Source organism: Pan paniscus, chromosome 10 (genome assembly GCF_029289425.2).
Source record: "Pan paniscus chromosome 10, NHGRI_mPanPan1-v2.0_pri, whole genome shotgun sequence".
Taxonomy (NCBI): domain Eukaryota; kingdom Metazoa; phylum Chordata; class Mammalia; order Primates; family Hominidae; genus Pan; species Pan paniscus.
This window is the reverse complement of record NC_073259.2, coordinates 121,526,430-121,534,062: the sequence shown is the minus strand read 5'-3', so window position 1 is coordinate 121,534,062 and position 7,633 is coordinate 121,526,430.

Sequence of the window (7,633 nt, the reverse complement as noted above, 5' to 3'; positions counted from 1 at the left end):
GGTGGAGTTTCGCTTTTGTTGCCCAGGCTGGAGTGCAGTGATGTGACCTCAGCTCACTACAACCTCAGCCTCCCGGGTCTTAGCGATTCTCCTGCCTCAGCCTCCCAAGTAGCTGGGATTACAGGTGTGTGCCACCACACCCAGCTAATTTGTGTATTTTTAGTAGAGACGGAGTTTCACCATATTGGTCAGGCTGGTCTCAAACTCCTGACTTCAAGTAATCTACCTACCTCGGCCTCCCAAAGTGCTGGGATTACAGGCGTGAGCCACCGCACCCGACCTTGTCTTTCTTTTTTAAGACAAGATCTCATTTTGTCACCCAGGCTGGAGTACAGTAGCACAATCACAACTCACTGCAGCTTTGAACTCCTGGGCTTAAGTGATCCTCCCGCCCCAGCCTCCCAAGTAGCTGAGGAGTACAGGCATGAGTCACAACACCTGGCTAAAATGTCATGTTTTTTTGTAGAGATGGGGTCTTTCAGGCAGGAAATTTTTTTTTCTCATCTGTTAGAGATCCATACTGCTATACTTGATGAGTAAAACAGTGTAATGCTTAGGATTTGTTGAAAATATTCCAACACAATAAATAGCCCCCCACCCCTTTCTTGCCATTCTCTCTCCCCTTATCCTGTCTCACCTTTCCTCAAACCCCCTATCGGTATCTGACACAGTGTATTTTTGTTTGGGGCTTTGCCATTGTCTGTCTCTTTCCATTAGAATGTAAGCCTCCTGAAGCCAGGGCTTTTGCTGTATCCCTATGCCTAGAAAAGTGCCTGGCACAGAGTAGGTGCTTAATAAATATTTGCCAAATAAATGACTGCATGGATCCCTAGGCTGTTCATTCCCCAACCCCCTTTACTCCCTTCTTTTGGATCCCCCGTCTCAGACATCTGCACAGATGGTTGCCCAAGCCAGAAACCTGGTGGCCACCCTTGGCCCACCCCCTTTCCCAATCAATCACTGAGCTTTGTTGACTTCACCTTCTTAATTTCTCCAAACTTGTTGCCTTTTCATGCAAACCACATGACCTGGTCTAAGCCTACAGGGCCCTTCCCAGGGCCACCCAATCAAACAGAGCTCAGTCTGGAGCTGATCCTCCAGGCAGCTTGTCCCAGAGCAGAGAGATTTTAGCTCACCTGGAGTACCTCCTCATCCACAGTCACTCACTCATCCACTCCTTCATTCTTCATTGTAGCAGAGACTGCTAGTTACCCTCCAGTCCCAAGTCTTCTTTTTAGAAATTGAACGCTGAGCTTTAGCTGGGTAAGTGTCCTCCCAGATAGAGACTACATTACCCATCCTTTCTTACAGCTGGGTGATTAAGTCTTGGCCAATGGGCTATGAGCAGAAGGGAAGTGTGCCACATCCAGGTAATGCCCTTAAAAGGAAACATCTTGCCCTCTACTTTCTCTTTCCCCTTACTGCAGCCTTGGTAATTATGAGCCAATTTTGACCAGGCACATGAGAACAATATTTCAAGATAGGGTGAAGCAACAGAATAGAAAGAACCTGCCTGGTTCCCTATATTTTCTTGTGGAGCAGAGCTGCCTACCTGCCCTGAAATAACACTGTAGTTTTAGATCTTTTTGTTATAGCAGCTTAACCTATACCCTTACACATTTGTTCCATATGGCAAAGACTTCTTTTCATCCTCAACATCCATTCTATTATTGTTTGTTTGTTTGTTTTTTCAGGGAGTCTTGCTCTATCGCCCAAGCTGGAGTGCAACAGCACGATCTTGGCTCACTGCAACCTCCGCCTCCTGGGTTCAAGTGATTCTCGTGCCTCAGCCTCCTGAGTAGAATGGTAGAGCACGCCACCATGTCCAGCTAATTCTTGTAATTTTAGTGGAGATGGGGTTTCACCCTGTTGCCCAGGTTGGTCTCAAACTCCTGGCCTCAAGCAATCTGCCCATCTCGGCCTCACAAAGTGCTGGGATTACAGGAAAGAGCTACTGTGCCCAACCCATTCTATTCATCTTCCTCTATAGCAGAGCCTCTGATTCTGGCTGAGTTGCATGGCTGACATTTTTCAGCCACCTTTGCAGCTAGTTACGGCACATGACTAAGTTCTGACCAATGAGCTATGAGCAGAAGTAGTGTGTAGCAACTATTTTAAGTGTCCTTAAAGAGAAGGAAGTTTCCCTTCTTCATCTCTTCATCTCTTCCTCCTTCCTGCTGCCTGGAATTAGCATACAGTGGCTGTCCTCCAGCATCCACTTGGGACCATGAGGTGACCATGGGAGTGGAAGCCATTCACGGCCACACAAACAGAGCAAAGGAGTCTGAGTCCCCAACACCACTGGACACAACACCAGCCTTGGAGTGCTTAATTCCAAACTTCTATTCGTTTATTTTTTGTTTGTTTGTTTGTTTGTTTGAGTCTCCCTTTGCACCCAGGCTAGAGTGCAGTGGCGCAATCTCAGCTCACTGCAGCCTCTGCCTTCCAGGTTCAAGTGATTCTCCTGCCTCAGCCTCTCAAGTAGCTGGGATTACAGGCACATGCCACCACAGTCAGCTAATTTTTGTATTTTTGGTAGAGACGGGGTTTCACCATGTTGGTCAGGCTGGTCTCAAACTCCTAACCTCAAGTGATCTGCCCACTTAGGCCTCCCAAAGTGCTGGAATTAAAAGCAAGAGCCACTGCTCCTGGCCTTAATTCCAAACTTTTAAGTTAAAGAGAAACAAACTTCTATTTTGTTTAAGTCTCTTATCTTGTGTTTCTTGAATTGTCAAACTGAACCAAACCCTAACTGATATACTCATTCATTCGTTCATTCTGAAATGAACCAGAAACACAAAGTAATGGAAATAGGTGTGCAGGTCCAGAATGGATCTCCCAAATCCCCCTGCCATGGGACACGATGTGCCCAGTCTGACCCAGAAAGCCCCAGAGGAGCTGGACATGGAGGTCCCCAATCAATCGCTCTATGTCCCCATGAGAACAAAGCACCCCACCAGGCAAGTGGGAAGACCCTTGGGTGCCCACACCATGTGTCCTGAAGTGAGAAGCTGCCCATCTCTGGACCTCCCCATGCCCCTCACCATCAGCATGTTTGCTCTACCAGGCCTCCAGGAAGCTCAGGCAGGAGGCTCCAACTCAGAGTAACTTTCCAAGCCCCTAAGATGGATGGAAAATTAGGAAACTGCTGGACGCGGTGGCTAAGGTCTGTAATCCCAGCACTTTGGGAGGCCAAGCCAGGTGGATCACTTTGAGGCCAGGAGTTCAAAACCACCCCGGCCACCCTGGGTAAAACTCCATCTCTACCAAAAATAGAAAAATTAGTTGGACGTGGTAGTGTGCTCTTGTAATCTCAGCTACTCGGGAGGCTGAGGCAGGAGAATTGCTTGAACCTGGGAGGTGGCGGTTGCAGTGAGCCGAGGTCGTGTCACTGTACTCCAGCCTGGGTGACTGAGATTCGTCGCAAAGAAAAAAAAAAAAGGAAAAAGGAAGAAAAAAAGAAGAAAATTAGGAAACTGTCTTCCTAACAGGCTTGAATTTTAAATGTTGGAGGTGTCTCTGGGTTACCCCAGCCCTAACCATTATTTACACCAGTCACTTCCAAAAGAGACTTTTACCCAATCTGATTTTTAAAATCTCCTTATCTTCGTAAAATACTGCCACCCAACTCCTTAGCAATATGACATTGAGTTTTACTTTGCTCTTCTTGTAAGGGCAAACGGCATGAACTCCCAGCTTCCTGGGAGCAAAAATAAAAAGTGGATCCAAAGGGAAGATTGCCCTCATTTTGCTGAGGGCCAACCTGAGATAAGATTCAAATCCAGGCAGCTCAAAGCAAATCAATTCAATTCAGCAGACATGTACGAAGTGTGTACCCCATCCGTCGGGATCCTTTAAGTCTCAAATGACAGGAGGTCCAGGCTTGTGCAGAAAAGGACATTTATTGGCTTGCAGAAATGAACAGCTAGGAGTGCCTCCCTATTCCCAGCTAAACTTCCGAGGGCTACTCTGATTGGACAGCTTGGCTCCGGGGGCCCACCCTTGAACCAATCACCATGAGCATGGAAAATGTAATGCTCTGATTGGCTCAGGTTGGGGTCACATGCTCCTCCCCCAGATTCAGTGACTTTCCTGCAGGACTTGTCAGAGCCTTTATATGAATACATGAGCAAATGGAACAAACAGCATTTCCCAAATGGCTTTGATTTTGAGTGAACACTATGAAATTGGGAGATGTGTTATGTTGGGCCTGCAATTGGCTGGAGCTGAGTAGTGGCTAAGTTCTTTAGACAGAGCATAAGCCCTCCATTTGGCCTCAGTCCCCATCACTCCTTAATGTCTAGCCCCCAGGCTGCTTCACTGTAGACATCCAAGTTTGATGTCTGGCTAGTGATTACATCACAAGTCCCAAATGCAACAATGTGAAGCACCACATTGAGGGGGAAATCATGCAGCCCTCAATTACTGTGTCTATTCCCTCATAAACACACAAATATTCATGCACTCATGGACACAAACACACATGCATGCAGGTACACAACTACACGGGTGCACACACAACCACAGAGCTGACTTAGGATACAAAGTGCTGTGGTCTAAATGTCTATGTTCCTCCAAAATTCACAGTTGAAACCCTGACCCCCATGGTTTTAGGAGCTGGGGGCTTTGGGAAGTGATTAGGTCATGGGGAGAGGACCTTTATGAAACGATCAGTGCCTTATAAGAGACGTCTGAGGCCAGGCACAGTGGTTCACACCTGTAATCCCAGCACTTTGGGAGGCTGAGGTAGGAAGATCACTTGAGGCCAGGAGTTCGAGACCAGCCTGGCCAACATGGCAAAACCTCATCTCTACCAAAAATACAAAAATTAGCCAGGCATGGTGGCCTGAGCCTGTAATCCTAGCTATTGAGGAGGCTGAGGCAAGAGAATCACTTGAACCCAGGAGGAGGAGGTTGCAATGAGCTGAGCTCGCACCACTGCACTCCAGACTGGGCAACAGAGTGAGACTTCATCTAGAAAAAAGATAAAAATAAAAAAATAAGAGAGGTCTGAGAGAGATCCTTCCACCATGGGAGGGCAATGTGAGAAGATGGCTGTTGATGAGGGCACAGGTTCTCACCAGACACCAAATCCTCACCAGACGCCAAGACCAGTACCTTGGTCTTGGACTTTCCAGCCTCCAGAACTGTGACCAATACATTTCAATTGTTTATAAGCCACCCCATTTATGGCATTTTGTTATAGCAGCCCAAATGGACTAAGACACGAAGTCAGTCTGAGCCATCATTTCCCTACATGAGAGTCAGACCATCCTCAGCAGGTGCTGGGGAATTTATTCTGCCCTGAACTGGGCTCCTGCCAAGGCTGAGGACGGGGTTGGGGAGGACCAGGCCTGACCCTGGATCCCCTTCCTCATGTCCCTGCCCTGTGTGGGCCCAGCTCTGGGGTGAGAGCACGTCAGAATGAAAGGCAAGATTCCAAGCCTCCCTGTCACCTGGCTTTAAAACTAGAAAGAAGGACTAGATGGAGGTGAGGCCCCTGGAGGTGGAGGTGTTAGGGTCATCCTGGGGAGGGGACACAGGGAGCCTCAGCTGCTAGAAGCCACAGGGAGCCAAAGAGGCCCCCAGCCTCAGGAGAGGGACCCCAGCTAGGGTGGGAGGCTGGTCATATCTCAGGCAGGCATACGCACCTGATGGCCCAGTTTGCAGTGTTTTTTATGCAGCCTAGACAAACACAGAGAGGTCCCTGCTCCCCATTTCCCCAACTGAGAGGCCAAGAAGGCAGAGGCAGAATTGGAATAGCCTCTGCCTTTGGAACCCATCCCTGCTATAAGTCATAGCAGCATGGCCTCAGCTTCAAACACTCCCCTGTCTCCTGGCTCTCTCCCTGAGCCTCATCCCTGCTCTCGGCATTCCTTGGGTGTCAACCAGGAAGGGCTAAACTGAGTTAATTGACATGTATTATCTGGACAGGGTCAACAGCCCCCTCGGCTTCTTATCTCCAACTCGTTGAGACCAAGAGAGAAGCAAACAGCAGCTGACAAGTCTCCCAGGAGGGGAGCCAACAGCACGAGACCGTGGGTGGGGAGGCCTGGCTGGGAGACAGAACACCTGGAGCTGAGGTGGGCTCTGCGACTCACCTGGAGGAGCGTGGGTTGGGGGACTATCATCACTGGCTGAACCAATCCAGGGAGGCTTCAGAGAGGAGGCTGCACTCACACTGGGCTGTGAAGAATGTATAGGATTCAGAAGTGTAGCAGGCACGGCAGGCAGGGGACAGAGCTTAAGCAAAGGAAAGGAGGTGTACGAGCCGGAGTGGTTAGACATATGAGCCTCAGATTTCCACATATCGGGGCTCCCATACTGCTGGGTGACCCAGGCTAAGTGGCTCAACTGCTCCATGCCCCAGGTTCCTCGTTTGCAAAAATGGGGATAATAATAGTATCTACCACGTGGGTTATTAAATGAAATAGCTGCTGAAGACCATAGCATATTATAGGTGCTCAATATATGAATAAATTCTAGTTCCCCTCATTGTTTGGGGAAGAATGCTCAGGAGACAGTAAGAATGGACAATTATTGAAAGACTAGATATGTCGTGTCCACAGTAACAATCTTCCAACCACCCATGTTACAGATGAGGACACTGAGGCACTGAGAAGGAGCATCGTTTGCTCAAGGTGCCCAGGCTGCTAAGCAGGAGCGGATTCCAGGCTCAGGTCTGGCTGCATCTAGCTCTGGTGCTCTTAATGTCTCCTCTATTTGGGGAATTCACAAAGCATGATTCCAAGCGAATGGGGCTGGCTCCTGAGGGTTTCTGGAGCTGGTGGGTGGCAGAGGTGGCAGTGGTGGTCCCTGGCTAGCGAGAGCTATGTCTGGAGTTAAAGAGAAAATGACACCAAAGCAGCAGGGGCACAGAGGGAGGTCACGGTCACTCTCAAATCTTGCTCTTCAGAAAAGGAGGGGTTGGGCATGGTGCCTGTAATCACAGCACTTTGGGAGGCCAAGAAAGGAAGACGGCTTGAGCCCAGGAGTTCAAGACCAGCCTGGGCAACAGAGCAAGACCACATCTCTACAAAAAATGATTTAAAATTAGCCGGGCATGGTGGCACATGACTGTGGTCCCACCTACTCGGGCAGCTGAGGCAGAAGGATCGCTTGAGCCCAGGAGTTCGTGGCTGCAGTGAGTTATGATCATGCCGCTGCACTTCAGCCTGGGTAACAGAGCAAGGCCCTGTCCCTAAAAAACAAAGAAGGAAAAGGAGGAGGCATCTGGCGAAGGGAAGAGCCTGAGCAAAGGAAAAGAGGTGAGAAGTGGCAAGTGGGCCTCCTACAGCACGAGGTGCTGCCTGAGGCCTGGAAAGGGGAAGGCACCAGCCCAAGGTCACACAGCCCACATGAGTCAGGAGAGAGGACGTCGCTGGGGGCCAGGATCCAGGTTCTGCCAGGGCCTGTGATGCTGCACGGACCCTGCACTCTCTGAGCTTTGCTTCCCAGCAGGGCTGTGAGGGGTTGGAAAAGGTTCCTGCATGCCACAACCGTGTGGACCTCAGCATGCCCAGCTGGGGTGAGGGCCCCACCAGAGGCAGCATCCAGGAGGACCCAAGGAGAGGGTCTCTCCTGCCCGGAGCCAGCCTTCCCCATAGGAGACACTTTGCTGCCCCCCTGTGGC